This window comes from Psittacula echo, assembly GCF_963264785.1.
Source record: "Psittacula echo genome assembly, chromosome: 18".
NCBI classification, from domain to species: domain Eukaryota; kingdom Metazoa; phylum Chordata; class Aves; order Psittaciformes; family Psittacidae; genus Psittacula; species Psittacula echo.
Window position 1 is genome coordinate 4580577 of NC_137754.1, and position 19576 is coordinate 4600152.

General features: G+C 45.1%; 1 protein-coding gene across 1 annotated transcript in view; it reads right to left on the minus strand.

The window, feature by feature from the left end:
- Positions 1 to 19576, minus strand: part of FLI1 (Fli-1 proto-oncogene, ETS transcription factor) — a 65365-nt gene that overhangs the window by 38991 nt on the left and 6798 nt on the right. The gene's annotated exons all lie outside the window — the stretch shown is intronic.

Genomic DNA, 19576 nt, shown 5'->3' on the forward strand with positions numbered 1-19576 from the left:
CACAGCATCATGTCTTCACAATTCAGACAAATGGGAAACCACAACTTAGCAGCTCATGCTAAGGGGAAACAAAGCAGGAATAAGATAGGCCTAAAGAGTAAAACCACACTGAAATTAGGCAGCTGAAAAAGGGTTTTGTAAAATTTCTCATAAGGAAGTACATCTTTTTTTATGTTTGCCTTCCCCATTTCCATGAAATTTCATGTCAAATGGGTAAAAGAAAGCTGCTAAAATGAATGCCACGTTGTTCTGTTCTCAGGATCCCCCAAACCTGATTCAAAAAGGGAAAACTATTAAATCATGCTCCGCTACTTCATGTTTCAGAAAAGCACTTGACTTCAAGCACACGTTTCTAGGATCTGGACCAACGACTTTTTTTCTCAGTCTAGACTTGACATAAATCAGCTCAGAGCCTACTTTGGTTTATTTCCAACAGGCTCAGTACCAAATGGGAATAACCAGGTCCCAGTACTCCTCCCCAGCGTGTTTCTGCCTTAGGGCTGATCATAAGGAGGCTTAGAGGTGACAGCCCCATGGGAAGTCTCCGGCAGATGCCCCTGTGCAATCTTAGCACAGGACCAGGAGAGGAAGTGAAGAAAACCAAACCCAACAAAAAGAACCTGCCCAAATTATTGCTGTGGCTTTTTGACCTCTTAATATGGTGAAACCTGAGGCTGGAGAGACTGAACGTGTGTGATAGATGATCACAGCTCCATCATGCAAGTTCCTGAATCCTGTAGGTGTGCTGCAGCTCTGCTTTAGAGAGAACAGCAGCTGTGCTTCGGAGCATGCAACGTCCCTGCCAGTCCCCAGATGGTTTCCCCACATCCCTGCACCTAGAGGGAGGGGTTTTCCTAAGCACTCTGAATGTCTCTGGGGCTTCATGCCCTGCTGGTACTGACACACACTGGGAGCAACGCATGAGGTGTGTGCCCATCAGCAGGGGAGGGACGAATCACAGCTTCTGTTCCCAGAAGTTTTGGGTGAATTCCTCCTTAGTTCTGCCACCCAAGACATGTGGGAAGAATCAGGATGAGTACTGAACCTTGCAGGTAAACCTTCAGCCTCTTCAAAGTGCTGTAAAGCTTTGCCATTGGCACGGCTTGAGCCAGGTTTCAAGTTGTGGCCACTAATTTCACTACAAAAGCATTCACCTCCATGAATTCATCATCAGAACTCTGCTGAGGCGGGAGGTCCGTGTGAGCTCTCAAAATCCTTTCCAAGCTGTATCGTGCTTCCAGAAAATTGGTGAGCCTTTGCCATGTATTCACACTCTCCTCAGCCAGCTTACTCTGCTTATACCATGGAATCATAGAAACCCAGACACTGCCAGGGATGGGGCAGCCACAGCTTCTCTGGGTGTTCCAGTGTCTCACCACCCTCACAGGGAAGAACTTCTGCCTAATGTCCAATCTAAATCTCCCCTCTTTCAGCTTAAATCCATTCCCCTATGTTCTATATCCCCACTGATCTCTGCCCACAGCTTTCCTGCTCCAGAGCTGCCCGTGCTCACTAGGAATAACTTGCCGCTACATGTGTGATTGCTTCCCGTAGCTGGGCTGTCAAATCCACCTGGATCTACTTCACCTTCCTTTTAATTCTTTGCTTTCCTCACCCTTGTACAATAACGGACTTGCGCTGAGCAGCTGCGTTTGTAAACAGAGACACATGGATGTAACTATGGAACTGTGAACATACACACTCCAGTAAATATTATTGTAGCGTTTTTATGGTCTTTGCTGCTGAAGACACATGGAGGGAAACTGTAAGATGGTTTCAGAGCCTGGCTCCCTGACAAACCCAAGCTATCCTGAGGAATAAATGCAGCCTACTGCTAGGCAGAAACCCTGTGCTGACCTCGGCTTTGTCCTGGAGCACCCACTCTCCTGGATGCAGCACCAGAGGCTGCTTTTCAGTGGCAGGTATCAGGAGTTTGCAGGCTGACCAAGCGCACTTTGTTTCAGGAGACCTGAGCTTCCTTTCAGCTGCGTTTGCCTGTTGAGATAGTGCCACCATTGCTCTCAAAGAAGAGCTTTTTGGAGGTACTTTTACTCACACCAGAAACTGATTCTATAAACCGATCCTGCTGGGTTCGTTTGCCACATGCAAAAAGCAATCAAATCTTTTCACTATAGATAATTCACCCTGGCAAGGAAAACAGTAAAATGAGAAACCCGAAAGTACTGGGGAGGGTATGTCACATCCATGTGCCTCCTCTTTCACTGGCTGCCCTGGAAAAGGATGTAAAGCAGAGGCTTAACAGTATAAAGGAATAGGTGCAAGCACAAAATCCTGTCTGAAAACAGTTTGGGTTCCTACTGGCACAGCACTGTAAAAAGAGTGTTCTCCCAGGAATTCCAGACCTGGGAGGCGGCAGCTTAGAGAGACCCAAATATTCCAGGTTCCTCCGAGCTCTGACTCACAGCTGCAGCAATGCCCATTCATTATTTTTTATTTCACTTTGATACCATTGTCCCAGTTACATTCACAAACACCGCAATCGTATCCTGTTTTGTTCCCTGACACCATTCCCTTCACAATCGCAGGAAGCCCATCAGGAAACATTCATCGGGTGCTGTTATGTTTCCATCCGCAGAGAACAAAACATGCACTTTCAGCCCAAGATGACTTATTCCAGACTAAGGAAAAACAACAGCATGAAAGAATCAAAGCAGAGTCTCCAGGAGAGCGCGCAGTATGTGCTTCTCCCCTGAAACAGGGGTAGGAGCCCAGAGCAATTCTCAAAGCCTCTTACCTAGGGAATGCTCAGCAGTGGAAAGGTTCAGCCAAAAGGAAATAAAAGGCATAATCCATCACTGACATCTACAGCACATATTGCAAGGTCTGGACACTATATCAGAAAGGGCAAACACAAGTCCAAGGCAGTCCTGCAGCTGAATCCTAAACCAGATGTGGCTTGAGATCTCAAGTGTTAGGGCTCAAGTCTATTTGAGTTCTGGGTTTGGCCTCGGTCCCTGAGCTACGTTTGGATTAAATCTGTGTTCAGGGTCTCAGTGCTCATGATACTCGGTGCATAAATTCAGTGCTCCAGCCCAGAGCTGGTTACTTAGGCTTGTTGTCAAGCATGCATCACACAGAGTACAGAGATAAGAGGAAATGGGGGAGGTGGTTCAAGACACATAGGAACCTATTTCTACCCCAAGAAGCATACGTAGACACTCGACAGAGCCCTGTGAAACTGCTAGCTGCCCCTTAACCAGAAAAAAAATGGCATTTACTGCGATGGACAAGTCCTGACCTTGAGATTTTCAGATGAGCCTGAAGTTCCACAGATCACACTCACATTGAGCAGAAGTTAGGAGCCACAGCCCCTTGAATCACTCTGAAATATTTGGTTTAAACCTCATGAGAGAGACCAGCCAAGAGAAGAGCAGCTAGAAACAGTACTCAGACCAGGTTTTCCATTTTCTTTGCCAGCTGATGCCATCCATGCCCAGCTGAGCGCTTAATAAAGCCGTGCATTGATGCCTCCTGCAGAATACCCAGTCTCTGCTGGCTGCTTATCCAGTTCCCAACTGGTCTCCTCCACTTGGCAGTGGAACTGAGGGCTGCCACCCCGCTGGGATGGCACAGATCTGTGTTTTTCTTGTGCACTGAGCCCAGCCCCTGTGGCTCCAGTGACGAGATTGTTTCTGCATACGCCTATAGGAAAAGCAGAGATTTTGTGAACAAGCCTGCTCGCAGCATTCCAAGGAAAACAGCTCCGCAGGATTACACTGAGATATTTTCTTTGTCAATCTCCATCGAGATATTTGAACAGGAAAAGCCAGTTTACACCAGTGGAAGTTCCCAGGGGCATTTGATTCCTTTACAAAGAAACACTGATTTTTTAATATCAGCGCAAGAGAAAGGTCCTGGAAGGATTCAGGGAGAGCCATCGCTGTTACCTCCTGGACAAAAAGTCCAAATCCCATCCTGGCATCTGGACTGGAACCCAAAGTTAACACTACAACACAAAAAGGAGTTGACAAGGTGCTACTCTTCCTAGTGATTGGAACATAACAGAGAAAAGGGTATCCTACCAACACTGCAAGGGTTAAACAGCTTCTGATGCCTAATGCTACAGCAAAGCCATTGCTGAAGGCAAACATACAGGCTACATTTTATTAGTTGGAACTTTAAGGTGCCTTCCAACCCAAACTATTCTATGGTTCTATAATAAATATATACATCTAACTACATCACTGCTGTCATGCCTACTAGAATCACTTAGCCTCCACAGCAAGAAGAGGTGGGAGAAAACACACAGTTGTGTTAATATCCCCGTGCCTCAGTTTCCCTCTACATCTGATGCCTGACCCCAAAAGAGCTCAGATTTTGTGCTCCATTGTCCTCAGAAGAAGGAGGTCATAGAAGTAACAAGTGTTATCCTAGGGCTAGACAAAACAAAACCTATTCTCCTGGGAGGCTGAGCAAAAAACTTAACAAAATCTCTTATCAGTAACCATTAACTGAAAGTCTGTTGGCTTTATCAGTGTGGTTCTGAGAAGGGCTTTGGGCTTGGTTGAGATAAATGAGGTCTCTTGCTACTGCCACCTTAAGAAGTCTGCACCTAGGAACACTTATCCACACCTGTGAGATCTAATGGCTTGGTCGTGGCGAAGCAGAGCAAGGAATGAGTTCATGGCAGGGAGTATGGAATGTTCTGCTGCAGAGAAAGCAAGCAATTCAGAGCTATGGCTTCGGGTAAGTCACTTAGCTCTGCATCCCAGCCTTCTCCTCTGCTCAAGGTGATGCTACAAACATGTACACCCAAGGCCAGTTTGGGGTGAGTCTGTCAGGATTCTGTCATCTCTAGGACCTTTGCTCAGATCTCTACATGATCCACGCTATCCCTGAGCAAGTTCCCGCTTGTAGCAACTGAAGTAATGGTTTGGTTTGGTTTTCTGAATGAAGATCATTAGCTCTGACTTGATAACTGTGAATTACAGAGCTGTCAGGCTCCTACCTTGATATCCAAGTGTCTAATAGACCAAGCCAGTACCTCAGAAGTGCCATGCAGACACGTACGAGTTTCTTACATTAATTTCATAGCATGGGAACCAACACAAAGCAACCAAACACTGCTTAAAGCCATTTTGTAGCATGTAGCTAAACTAAGACCCCAGGCCCCCCAAAAGGTCTCTTTCCTATGGAGGACTACTTCCAATGTTTGCTGCAATGACTGCAGCACGTTTTCCTTTTGCTGAAGTTTCTTACCCTCAAATCATGCTAATGTAAATAAGAAGCAGGCCTCTCAGCACATCTCCATGTTCTGAGCAGAGCTGATATGGCTGCTCTTATCTCTACCAGGGCAAGTCCCCTGAGCTGTGTTGAAAAGCCTTTTATCAGATGCAATTTAAAGCGAGCTCTTTCTGAGATGTAGTTCTGCAGCTCTGGCAGGGAAGTGGGGCTTCTGACTAAATCTCCTCTGGTTTTGTTTAGCACTGGGGTGAGGGAGTAGGACAAGGTCCTATTTGTGGGGCCGGCAAGACAGGGCTGCTCCTTGCTCCTTCGCTGAAACAAGGCTCTGCTCCCTTAGTCAGAGGAAAACCCTGTCAAAAATGGCTTAACGATCTTCTAATATTTCCATGCAATTAAAGGCCACATCTGTCTCACAGACCCCGTCCTCCTTCGCTAATGTACAGACATGAACTAAACAGTCTGTCTTGTCGATTCGCAGGGTAACAAAGGGGCCTATTCATAGCACAGGCACTTGGGCTATTTGGTGTGAGTGAAATGAAATAGAGTTTGCATTTGGAGAATAACCTGTGTTGGAGCTAGCAAGAGATTTCTGCTCCAATAAATCAATCAGCTTTAGCGGCTAATAAAGTAGCCCGCCTCTTAATTCTGACTGTGCTAACCAGACAGCCACCCTACAGAGAGGCAACGGCAGGCCCTGCGCACAAGTGAGAACCTACACGAGCTATTAAAACTCTTAGGAGGAGTCAAAGCAAGTAGGTATCAGCCTTGCTGGAAGTTTTCAAGCCACTTCATTGAAGGAGTTATCCATGGCCCAAGGAATTTGGGTGTCAATTCAATGGGTATGAGTTTTCCCACTGTCTTCTGCTGGCTCAGAGACAGGTATGGCTCTGCTCCTGCCTCTCCCTGCTCGGTTCTTTCTAAAGAAAATGGGAGCACTGAAGGAAGAACAAAACACCAAAACCAAGCAACCAACCACCCTTCAAAGCCCCATTTCTGATTTGTTAGTGAAATTGAGGGCTTAAAAAGAGAAACCAAATTGGGGCACACCTTGGTGTAGACCCAAACCAACACTAACACTGTGTTTTGCCCTAACTCAGAGTTTCAGGCCATACCTGCACACAGATCCAGGTGGAAAGGGCAGTGCAAAGAATATTCCGTAAATGCCATGGAGGAATGGACTGTTGGGGTTTCTTTTTTCCCCTTCCTGAGCCCAGCACCTTGCCACTCTTGTCCATTTTTAGTCATGGTCTGTATCTCTGCTGTCTTAGTGCTTTCGCAATACAAAGACACTAATAGCGTTCACACACCAACATACCTCATTTCCTCAGCTCTCAAGTGAGGAAGTGTACAGGAAGCACAGAAAAGATGGTTCTGTGGTTTCAGAACTACAGTGATATTTGGGAGTTGTGGGATCTTTTACCATCCAGGTGGCAAAACTGTTCAACTCAAGTCAAAGTTCTCTGTGTAAAATGAGGGGCAAAAGCAGGAGTCAAGGCCACAGGCTAAGAGATGGACAAACCTGGAATGTGTGAGATACTGTTGTTATGGCCTGAGGAAATGATGGAGCCTGGGAAAAGTTTTCCAATCCTGATGTTGGACAGAAAGGCAAAAAGATGATCTGGGAAAGCCCACCTGAAGTTAACTGAAATATTTTGTTTCAGCTATTCTGAATGTTTCATTGCAGTTTTAACCTTTTCAGTTTGCTTTAAAATATTGTGATTGGCCTGTGCTTCTAAATAAAGAGTAGTTTCAAAACAAAGCTTGGAAAACTTGAGAAAGCACCAAGAAAGGCTTTCAGAAAACTGCCAAAATCAGCCTGGTCAGTGAACAGGGCTTTGATAAACTTGCATCAAATTTATGAGCTCATCCAGCTCCAACCCCTGCCACGGGCAGGGACCCCTTCCACTGGAGCAGCTTGCTCCAAGCCCCTGTGTCCAACCTGGCCTTGAACACTGCCAGGGATGGGGCAGCCACAGCTTCTCTGGCAACAGTCATGGCATGATATGTTTTACTAATGAAACTATAGATGCTCTACTCTCCTCTGATACTTCCTCACGTCACAGTGGATATAACATCTTTAGGAATGCCAGAGGACCACAGGATAAGTCACCAGGGAAGCAATTTTTTCAGTACCATCAAAGAAAAATGTGAAGTGGGTGTTGTTAAACGTGTCAAAATATTGCCTTGCTTTATCTCCATACTAAAGGTCACATTTAGGGGTAGATTTCACACCACTGTGAAAAGCTTTTCTTTAACATGTGATCAGACAAGACACAGAGACATCACTCCCTGAAAGTCAAAAGCACAATTGCAGTAAAGTCAGGCTGAGAGCCCAATTATATGGATTCTCACTGCTTTAGGCGCTGAGCCACCATGTGACACGTAAGTAAGGTGTTTCCTTTAGGGACATCTTCAGAGGCAAATACGAATTAGATGAGCAAAATACATTTTGCCCTTCATTTAAAGCTTTTGCAAATGCCACTCTCTGCCTCAACTTGCTTAATATTAAACTTCATGGAGGTAAAACCTCACTAAGCAGGAGTGGAGCGTTCTGCCTCTGTTTCATTCATCAGGCCTTTCCCTCCCGTACTTGCCTGCTATTACCATTTCCTTCCTTGCCTTTCACATGAAACATATCCATTGCACACACCCACTCTGCCTCATTTGGCCACAATCAGAGGGAAATTGGTTTATAATGATCTTCTTAAAAAAAGATGCTGCTTCTGAGCAGTTCTTCACTCAGGGACAGCAGCAAGCGGATGAGTGATGGGTCCTGGTTCCCTTCATAGGTGGGGCAGTTTCTCTTCAGTTTGTCCATCTCTCTCTCGGCAAAATCATCTTACTTAACTATTTTCTCCTATAAACTGAAGGAAGAAACGATAATTGCTTTTGTTGAAGGGAGGTGGGATTGACTATCTGGTTAAAAGTGACCGCATGCTTCAAAGGCAGATCCAAGCTTTGGAAAGTAATTTTGGAGTAATGTCAGTCTGAGTTTGGGTTTCACTTTAGGAGGGAACTCTTAGAGATGTAAGCAGTGCAATATCTGTTTTGGAGGTATCCAAGTTCTTCTTCATATATGGCCCTGAATTTCTGGTTTAACTTGGACAAAAAGTCTAAGCCATTCAGCAACTATTCATAATCCAGGGGTTTAGTTTGTTCCGTGGAGCAAACAGCACTTCGCTATTTCAAAACAAAACAATACTGGTTTGAATGAAATTGCTGGGTTAAAAGTTGATGTCGTTACAGGCACTTCCAGTCTGGTCCTCTAAAAACTTAATTCATACATTAGGAGTCAGGGGCCTCTCTCTGCAATTTGTTTGCCTTCCTCTCATTGTGTTTATGTAATTCACAAGCAGGTGCAAGTGTAACTGTTGCTCCTGCTTTCGCTAAAATAACACATCCACTTAAACAAAATATACAGTTCAGTAAATACCAAGCAATACCCTAAACATTCAGTGAGAAGGTTGCATTCTTGTTGCTCTCAATTCATGTTCTAAGGTCTGTTTAATTTCCCTTAAGTATGAGGGTGAAAATTAAGAGCGTGCATGAAGTGGAGTAACCTGGGGTGAGAAGTGTATGTGACCATGGCTCGCTATATGCAGTCAGCTCATCGCTTCACTAGCACAAGAGCTGATCGGTTTGCTGCCCTAAATGCTTTACATAAAGAATATTGGTGGACTGATTAATGATGAATGTCGCGCTCAGTGGAACAAACCACAGCTTAACTGACAAATGATGCATTTCTTTAGAAAAAGCCCATGTTTTTACTCCAGCCCATACCACAGTCAGCAAGAGAAGCAGAGAAGAAGGTTAACGTATGTGTTACTATGTGGGTTACAGTCACACCCTCACCCAGACACAAACCCTGTGCAAGCTGCAGTAAGAACAACAGGAAATGGCCCGGGGTATTTATAGCATTATTGTGTTTATCCCAAAGTGATGTTCTGCACAGATTATTATGAAGCTCTTCATGGGAGAGGATACCGCCTGTGTCAGCTGGAGGTTTGCAGGCACTTCACCCAGTACGCTCTCTGCTAAACCCGTAGGGCCCCCAATCCTGGTGTCAGCCCCCACCAAACCTGTCTTGGCTTTTAAAGGTTCACTGTGTGCAAGGGCTCCTCTGCAGCTGACCCAATGGGCCACCTGGTAACCGCTCAGTTTGTGCACTTACATACAAATACACTTCGGTGCATTTGGGGTCCTATTCACAAAGAAACTGAGGACACCAAAACCCTTTTATCTCAATCTTCAGGTTAGTCCACTCCCGGGATTCTCTTTGTTTGGAGAATCATTTCCATGTCTTTGTCTTTTATTTTCAGGTAGGGCAATGAAATCCCTTCCATTTATCCCTTTCTCCTGGGAAGGCACTCAGCAAAAAGGAATCATTTTCATGGGAAGATCACCTACATATCCCAGCCTCAGCTTTGCTGTCTTTCTGCTGATCTGAACATTGTAAAGTGAGTTTTTCTAATGCAGTCCCATTGTCTAAATTTGGTCTGAAGTTTGATAGAGCTAAAAAACCCCACCACATATGGGAGATGAAATATAGTACACCAACTCACTATCTCTGCAGGGTGAAAAAACCTCCACCTACTCCCAAAACCTATGCAAGCATATATCCATCTATGCAGAGCAGTTTATCTCCCTGAGATACAGAATGAGGAACATTGAAATAATGATGATAAGAAAGTGTAACTTAGGAAGCACAGAACCTGTTGTTACTTCATTGTCAGGGCAGTTTCTTTCTTATCCTAGTCACATCTGAGGCGTGTTCCACTCACGAAAGGCTCATGAACGTTCGGCTCCTTTCTTTGCTTACACCCCGTGATGCCTAAAGACCTCGATTAAAAGCAATCAGAAAAATCCATCAGATGACACTTAGGCCATTTACAACCTGTGACAGTTATTAGCAAAATGTTAACCTTTCCTTTGAGAGAACAGAAGCAAATCCTGCTTTAATTTAAGCTTTCAAACATCACCCCTCTCTATCTCTGCAGTAAATCAGAGCATCTCCACGATGTCATTGTTTGCAAATATAATAAGTCCCAGGTTTGGCTGTTTAAAAACCAAAGAGCAACAGAAAAGCATCAGGAAGTCCCTGTGAATGTGAGCAGGGCTGCATTAATGCAGTTGAGCCAATATTCGAGCAAAGCTTGCTCCTCTGAATACCGCTCAACGCATTATCACTTCTATTAGTGCTTCATTAGGGTTGCACTGATCAAGACCAGCTTTCCTGGGCTAATTTGCATCCTATTCTGACAGGTGCTAGTCCAGGTGCCCTATTGTCGCTCTGAATTAATAAACATGATTCAAAACCCTCCTCCTTTTCTCACGTGTGTGATAGAGGAATAACAGAAATGGAATGGGTGGGGAAAGGGGGGCAAAATGACTTCTCTGACCTCAGCTCCCAAAAAGGCCTTTTGGTTTTTTGCCTGGGGTTTTGCCAGGTTTAATTTTAAACTGAGGAGCTCACACAGCACTTCCTTGGCATCACCTACCTGTCAAATCACTCCCATGCCCTCCCCTCACTGGCTTATACCTGAACCTTCAGGCAGGGCTGCCCACAGGACACAGCACAGTGCACCACAGAATCATAGAATCCCAGCCTGGTTTGTGTTGGAAGGGACCTTAAAGCTCATCCAGTCCCAACCCTTTGCCATAGGCAGGGACCCCTTCCACTGGAGCAGCTTGCTCCAAGCCCCTGTGTCCAACCTGGCCTTGAACACTGCCAGGGATGGGGCAGCCACAGCTTCTCTGGGCACCCTGTGCCAGCGCCTCAGCACCCTCACAGGGAAGAGCTCCTGCCTAAGAGCTCATCTCAATCTCTTCACTGCAGTCTGAAGAAACTCACTCTCATTAACTAAATGCTGATATTCTCATGGAATTAGAATGCAAGTCAGGCTCTCCAGATGAAAATCAGATACCAAAAAAGCTGGCAACAGCACTGCCATGTCATCAAGCATTTCTACTTCAGTCCTTCCGTAGAAGTTGATTAGCCCCACACTGTCCTGCCTCGTGCTTCTCTTTACTCTTATTTCTCCAAGCCTCTCTGGCATGTGGTATCCAGAACCAAGTGCCTTCCTGCCACATGTGCTCGTATCAGACAGAGTGTTTATTATGAGCCCAGCTTGGTGACATGAAAGTACGAACGCAGAGGCAGCTCACAACTGTGCTGGCCTTGTTTGCTGTTTTCACCTGCCTTATAACCCTCATCAGCTGAATCCCTCCTCAGATTTCTTAGTCCTTTTCTGGCAAAGAGGAAATGCTTTTAAGCCTAATACCAGGGCTGCCCTCTCAGCCTTTGGGTGGGTGCAGAAGCTTCCCTCTTACTTTCTGCAGGGGCATCTCACTTGGTTCTTGTGTTACTCAAGCCACATGCCTCATTCCCCACCTCAGATCTCCGTTGCTCATCTAACCTGCAAGATAATTCTCTGTCTAAAACTACAGGAGGTGACTGTGAATGGCAATGAATGACTATCAGGAAACCAGGCTTTCTATGACTCAGGTTGCCTTGTGCATCTTCTTCTTTACCTTGTGCATCTTTTTCATGAGGATGAGGAAAGAACCAGCCTCTCTCAATGAAACATTCACATCTGAGATCAGGGTTTCCACTGCTCCAACACCCCCGTGCCCAACCACACTCAAGAGTTCCACAAAGCGGGGGCAGGCTCTGAGCTTGCTCAAAAGGCAAAACTCATTTTAGCTGCATTCACAAACACACACCCTTCCTTTGTTTTTTAAGGATCAGCTTGCACCAAATGGCACTTGCTAAATGACTGTCTAACAAGACAAAATGCTAACCCCCCTCACTGGAAAGCACTTGTCCTTAGCAAGCCAGGCGCTGTGCCCCTGCTCACAGCCACCGTCAGGTGCGTGCAGAAGAGGTTCCCCGTTCTATAGAGCATTGAGAGACAAGAGCTGCTTCTTGTTATTGCAACCCCTAATGACAAGTCGCCTGCCACGTACCCAAGTGTGATCTGGAAGCTGATTAGCACCTGTCTCAGTAGGCCAAAATCAAACAATGACAGCGAGTTGGTTGGTGAGCAGCACGGGGGAGAGCCCCCTCGGCACGCCTCTGCCCCACTGCTGCTCAGCACATGCTTTCAACCAGCTTTGTTGTGCTTCGCATGCACATTATGTACCTTCCTGCTCAGCAAAACCAGCCTGTGGCTCATGTGGCTTTTACATCTTTGACTGTCAGGGATGCAAAGAGGGATATGTCCCTCCAAGTGTGTAGTCCTGAGCCACTGCTCTTCCACAGGCTTCTAGAAAGGTGTGTGTGCTACAGCTACTGCCCAACCTGTGGATGCTCGAGCTTGATACGTGTGTCACGTGAGATATCTGTTGATGGGATTGTTTTAGGTTATATGGGCTTCAGGGCAGAGTCTGGTTTCTTTCTGTGTTTCGTAAGTGACTAGAATACCTTATGTCCTATAAATAGTGTCTTTCCTTTCCTAGCTGCAAAAAAAACCCCATCTTTTACATCCAGCTGCTTTGAGCTTTATTTCAGCAAGGATTTTCTATTGACGTTTGAGGCACCTACAGCATTTTTATCCAGGGCCTACAATCTTTGTGAAGATCTGTTGGTTTTCAGCCTTTCCTCCGAAGAGCATTACCCATTTGTAGTTTACAATTAGGACAAGCAAGGCACAGAAACCTCTAAGGATTTGCTCAGGGTTTCAGGGTAAGAAAGAGGAATAAAGCCAAGGAGACTCCTCTTGCAGGGGTTTGCTTTAATGACTGAACAGCACTCTTCAGAAAGGTCTAGCTTTTCTGAAGCCATGTGAGCGATTGCTATCTGCTGAGCATATACCAGACCAGAGATCTTTCCTCTTTGTCTTTTTACTAAATAATAGATGACTGATTATGATCTTAGATGCTAAGAACACTTTATCATAGACCATTTCAGGTTTCTGAACATGTTTCTCTTATCTCCATAACCCATTAAGTTAGTCATAACAAAGAGTGAATATCTAAGTGCACAACTTGGACATAGTTCCTGGGTGTGGGAGCTGGCCATCCTGCTTCATGCCATATCTGCTCCAGATCAAATAGCATGCACATAAGCAGGTCTGTAGCTGCACAAACCCATGTCACTGCAGTACTGGGTTTAGTAACAGAGAGGGTTTTGTCCCACAAAATCACTTTTGAAGCGTTTCATGTGTGCAATGTTACAGAAATCAACAGCGATAGTCACTTAAACAAATACGTTTAGGCCAAACTGGCTGAGTTCAGGTCAGTTCTGATAGAGTCAGTGGGACAGCAAAGGTGTAAAAGGTGCAATTTACGTATATGCAAATCAGCACTGCCTGAGACAGATCCATTTTCCAACTGTTTGCTTAGCTCCACCAGTTTAACCTGCAAATTATACCAAGTAGAAGCACTGTGCTCCTGTCATCCACCTGAGCTGATGACACTCAAAAGCTCTTTGCTTACTTAGTGTATTGCACATTCATTGAGAGCCTTGTATCAATAAACACTGCCACCATCTGTACCATCCTGCTTCATAGACAAAAGTCATCTGCAGATACACCTAACACTCAGGTACAGTCCATTTCACACTGTTTAATTCCTTACAGCTTTTGGACTCTGCTGATTTAAAACTATGGCAGGCCTTCTAATCTCTTATAAAAAATCCCATACACACACTTGTACTTGCTGTTAGAGGTCTAAGTTCACAGAGGTAGAGAAGAGCACCTACAAGAACTCGTGTGTGAGGTAGACAAGTGCTTAGAAAGACACATCTTGAAGCAGTGATGTAAATGTGAGGGAACCAGAGAGTGGTTCTTGTGTCATAAAAGACGCTCTGGAAGGAGCACGCACCTTCCTAGCATGGAAGTTCCTTTAGGGTTATCTTGATTATTAATTCCTTTTTCTTTTTGGAAGTCTGGTTTTGAAACTACCAATCTTAGAGCTGCAACATTATGAAAGGGTAAGAAATCAATGGAAGAAATGGGCAGAGAGAGTGGGGTCCTGACTATGTACTGGCTGTGATCTTTTAACGCACATAAAAGTTTGGCTGATGTAAGAAACCATCTGGTGTTTAAACCCAGCTGAAGCTTTAGCTGTGTGCTCTATGTATGTATCAATGGAGCAGCTTCACAAGCACATGCACGTACTCTACTGGGCTCCTTCACCAGGCAGGCCAGGGCACTTGCTGCAGAGGCCTGGAAAACCGATTGGGACTTCAAACCCTTCTTATTCCTTCCAGGCAGCTTGGAATGGTCTTGGGTCTCAGGGAAAACATAGCTGCTCGTCACAGCTGCAATGCTGCAAACCCCCATTACAAAGAAGTTCATGACCCAAAAGGTGGATAACCATACACATATCTCAGGAACATGGTCGGAGGTTGTTGAGTGTTAATAAAGAATGTAATGGGAACAACCAGTGGGTTTCTTTCTGCTCATTACATCGCAGCAGGTGCCTGCACTGAGATCACTGTAACTGCTGCTCGTGAATACAACTCCTACCTTATAAAAGCATCTACTCCAGATCGACCAAACACGGCAGAGAGGGAAGGAAGCACTTGCTTACTTCTACAGATGAGAGACTGAGAGATGAAGTGAAATGCCTGAACGCACACAGGAACCTTCGTGGCAGATTAAGGGGCTGAGCCAGGCTAGGCTCCACTGAGGACAAAGGCTGGAGTGTATTAACTGCTCACGGAGTTTTCTGGCATTGCAATCCCAGAATTGCATCAGGGAGGGATCTTCCAGTGTGTGTTAATGCCAAGCACCAGGAACAGCGTGTGCCACTCCCGTGACTCACACTGCGGAAAGACAAATGCAACCAGGAGCAGGTGCAGCTGAGGGCTAAGGAATAAGTGGGAAAAGGGGTTTTATGACACAGATTTTAAGTTATCCTGGCAAAACCAAGGCTGAGAGGTATGGCAGTGGGCTGTGAACACACTGGGGGCATAACGTCAGGGAAGGGAAAGCGCTGTTTAAGCTACTAGTGCTGGTGTGAGAAATGTATGAATCAGTCACAAGCAAAGGTCAGTCCAAAACCAGAGGAAACTGTTTAAACCTCAGCATGAAGTTACAGAAGCCCTTTTCGATGGGGAGCAGTGGTGGTGGAAAGGAAATCCATCCATCCTTTACAGAAACCTGGAAGCTTTTAGGAAAGGAATGGTAGAGCATGGTCATGTCTGACAGCAGAGAGCAGAGCTCAAGAACTGCTTCCACTCTGGAGTTCAAATTAAGTGCCTTAACTTTTCTTCACTCCTAAGGAATTCTGAAGAAGACTGTCATTACATACACTGCTTAGCACAACAGAGACCACTCTGGTCTCTGGGCACCACTGTAGCACAGATAATTCACAACACTAACCATCAACCATAATTACACCCTTCCTGAAGCAGAGATGACATATAAGAATAGCAAAAACGAACAGCAAGGAACTAACTGCAAGCTTATCCCATTCATTAATGACCACCCCATATTCTGTGAGATACACCCCGATGCAGTGGTGCAAATCCAGAGGATTCACTGCAAGCAAGCTTGAACTCACTGTGTAGCTTTCTCTTTCCATTTGTTAAAACCTTTGCCCACTGCTCTGGAAGTGCTGTGAAGGCAAAAGATCCCTGTAACTGTGAAGCTGGGTTTTGGAAACCAGTGGAGTGGTGACATCCTAAATACTGACATGCAGAAACTGCATGTCCCAGGTGGGAGTTTGCTGGGGCTCAGAGTTAAAAGTGGAGGTACCCTTTTTCCTACCAAAGGAGAGTCATGTGGTGATGCATACTGGGGAAGCGTTTTCACACAGTCTTCTGTATAGCACTACTCAAAACCCAGAGAACCCAGAATCATTGCCATGGGGAGGACAGAGCTGCTTTGCAGAAGAAAAGGATCAGAAGGTACCAGGACAAAGCCCTGTTCCAGATCTGTAAAATCACTGCATGGATAAGGAGTAACACATTTCAGTCTGGACCTGTCTGTGCTCCACTTTATGCAAGGCAGGAGGCAGACAACGGCACAAAACCAAGGTACTGTGGGATTCTGCCCAGCTGCTGGATCCGCAGCAGGATGCGAGGAGCTGGAGTTTGGGCCACATGCCATTGTGATAGTCACAGTTTCCCTTCAGCTTACTAGAGACGTCTCAGATTTCAAGTACAATCTCAGTGTCACTGGGGAATTCACCATCGCTTGGATAAAACGCAGCACACGCAACATTTGCATGCACAGTAGAGATTGGGATTCAGGAGAAATCTGTGCAATTAAAAGCACCCCAGATCCTGATAAGACACACTGCTTTGTGCATCGGTTCCTCACTTAACATCATATCCTTCTTTCTCTTGTCACAGCGGAGCTGTTACAGGCAGTTTGGGTTATATTTGCAGGCTGATACTCAGAGTTCTGACCTAACAAATCCCTTCAGTGCATGCTTACTTTAAAGCCTGGCTTGTTCTAATGAAGTCAGATGTATTTGCTTATGGCTCTTAGAAATAACACCAAAACATAAATATTTGTGCTGGGGAAAGATCTGCATGTGCACAGTGGATGTAATTAAGGAAGGATGTTACCAGCACGTCACGTGAATTCTGGGAGCAAGTTCAGCTTAGGAGTGTCATCATCTTATTCCTGCTGGAGCAAAGCCTCTCTGAAGGACCACTGATCACGCAGACTGTAGTCTAGATGCCCAGTACACCTCAAAGCCACCTGGAACAGCTGTGGTACCTACTCAAAACAACTTTCAGCCCTTTGGGATCAATTTCTAAGCTGTGAGATCACTACAATGTGGCTTTTGAGCGTTAAATGTGTCAATAATCTCCGTCTCTAGTGATTTCTCTGTGTATCAGAGGTAAAACCACGTTTAAAGTCCACCCCCTGCTCCAAATCCCTGGGCAATTCTACTGCCAGCAACTTGTGAATGGCCACCAGGACTCTGAATCTCTGATGGTGACTTCCTGAGTGACCAGTTGCTTCCTGCATTTCAGCTCCTGCTTGGTTTATTTTAATTTGCCTGCTTAGGTTGTGGGCTCTTATTCCATCTACGTGCCATGCTTCATCTTGGTGTGAGCCTCTGGGGACAGCTCCCATAATACAAGGAATTAATCGTGACTCATGACTTCTGATTCTAATCAGGAGTCAGTCCTAAAAGCTGATCTGCAACATGGCTTTCATGGACAAATAGGGAATAAATCAATGGAGTTTTTATAGAAATCGAATTGTACTTCATAGAAATTGTTCCATAAACAGAGCACAGCAGAAAAGGTGAAACTTCCTTGCTCTTCCTCTGGATTTTACAGAAGGGATACAATTTGCTGATACCTTTCACCAGTTAATCTAACGTTATTTGATTCAAAGTGACATTTTCAATATAAAGGTGTAGGATTTTGTTATTACACAAGAAAACCCCAAATCAGTACACTGAAACCTGCAGAAAGGCAATTCTGTAGGGGGGCAATGATGTTAATTCTTTTCACTGCTTAAAGTCCCATCACTCCTGCTGCTCCCTTAGGCTGGAGTGAGGATGGCTCTCGGGAAGCTGCTTTCTTGCTGACTGATGTGGTGCAGTAATCCTTTCCTGCTTCAGGCTGTTTAACCACTGCCTATCACTGGCCACCCTTTCATGTATACACACCACATACACACATTAGGGCATAAAGAGAAAAGAGGGCAAGTCCATACTCTGGTATCATATTCCATATTCTGCCATTCCTGAATGTTGATGGTTTGGATAAATGAACCTTGATATAAGCTGCCTATTCTGGACAGGCTGAACTTGCAAATCTCCCCCTTCTTTCTAAGCCTGCTGAGTGCTGGTGTTTTGGATAAACGGGTGAAGTCAAAGCATGAAAGAATTGCACTGATTTCAGGAGGAATTTGCGGGTATTCAGTGTATGTTTCTCAGAACCAGGCCCCAGTTTGCAGTTTGTACTAACAGATAGCTCCGTACGTCTGTCGTTGCTTTTAGTTATGTTCAGAAGCACTTTTATAGGCATCTACCTACTCTAGTGGAAGGTGTCCCTGCCAGTGGCAGGAGATTGGAACTGGAGGAGTTTTAAGGTCCCTTCCAAACCAAACCAGTCTGGGATTCTGTGATTCTATGACTGAAATAGAACTGCAGCCCTATAGCAGCTAAAGGAAAAAATAGCTGTAAGAAGAGAGTAACAGCCATTCAGTGGAGTGATTGAAGAGAATAATTCCTGTTAAAACATACAGAGCTGACAGTCCTGGTATGCACAAGAGCAATGCCATCCATACTGTGTATCTGTAACCATCCTGGGGAGCAAACTTGTGCCAGCAGCCTACATATTTCACGACAAAGCTCTAGCCCCATGTTCAAATACCAAATAAGTTCATACAGACAAGCCCATGCAAATCAATGAGATCTCAACACCTGATTATTTCCCTTAGCAGAACATTACAAAACCTCTGTCTCTAGTAGCATGCAGTGCCTTTGGCAAACTTTGTGCTTTGCTTTACTGGACTAGGGCATGGTGGCTGTCAGTTCATTTTAACAGCAGCACAGCTTTTGCCTCTCCACAGCCAGCAATGCAAAACTCAAGTAGATACGAAGAGGGCACTAACACTCCAGGCAGCCTGACTCAGACACCGGACAGAAGAGAAATGAAAGGCAAATGTTCGATGCTAACATTATATGAAGTCCCAAGGAGATTTGGAACAGGAGCAGCGGAGGAGTTACAGTTTCCTTTGTTCTGTTAAAAGGAAAAAGGAAACACATCAGGAAGCCAGACTGTGGAGCACAGGAAGTCTCACTTTGGCTGATAAAAAGGAACTGATGTGAGGTTGGTTCAGATGCAGTTATAAGTCAATCAAGCTTGGAACAACAAGAGGAGCTATTCAGAAGAAACCAGAGAGCCAAATTCTGCTTTTAGCTGTTAAAAAAGGGGGTATTTTCACCTCTTCTAATCTTTTCCTTATCTTCTTTTATGTTTTTTTAAAGAAAGCTGCTATAAAAAACATCAAATCAGAATTCTCCCATCGGGCAGAAGTCGGTTTCCCGAACTCACCACACCTTCCCCTGACCCTAGTGTTCCTTACTCCAGTTTCTGGTTTTCACTCATCAACCAACCTAAAACCCTGTATTCTTGCTGATATGTCCCCTCGCTCACATCAAACGCAGCAGTATTCAGAAGGGCAGGTTTTGCTGAGTGAGAAATAGGCAGATGACTAATTAAAGGCTCTCCTGCCCGTTATGTTATTTCCACACCCTCTGTGTGACTAACAAGCATGGCCCATCATGCTAATGTCCAATTCCTGGCGTGCAGCTTTGTCAGGTTGGGGTTGGGATGTTATAATTACTTTCTTACTCCTTTCCAGCCCTGTAGTCGGTTGAGCTCTGGGTTAGTCTATGCTGGAAGAACAGGGACAAGATATATGCAAGTAAACCACTAATTTAGCTGTAG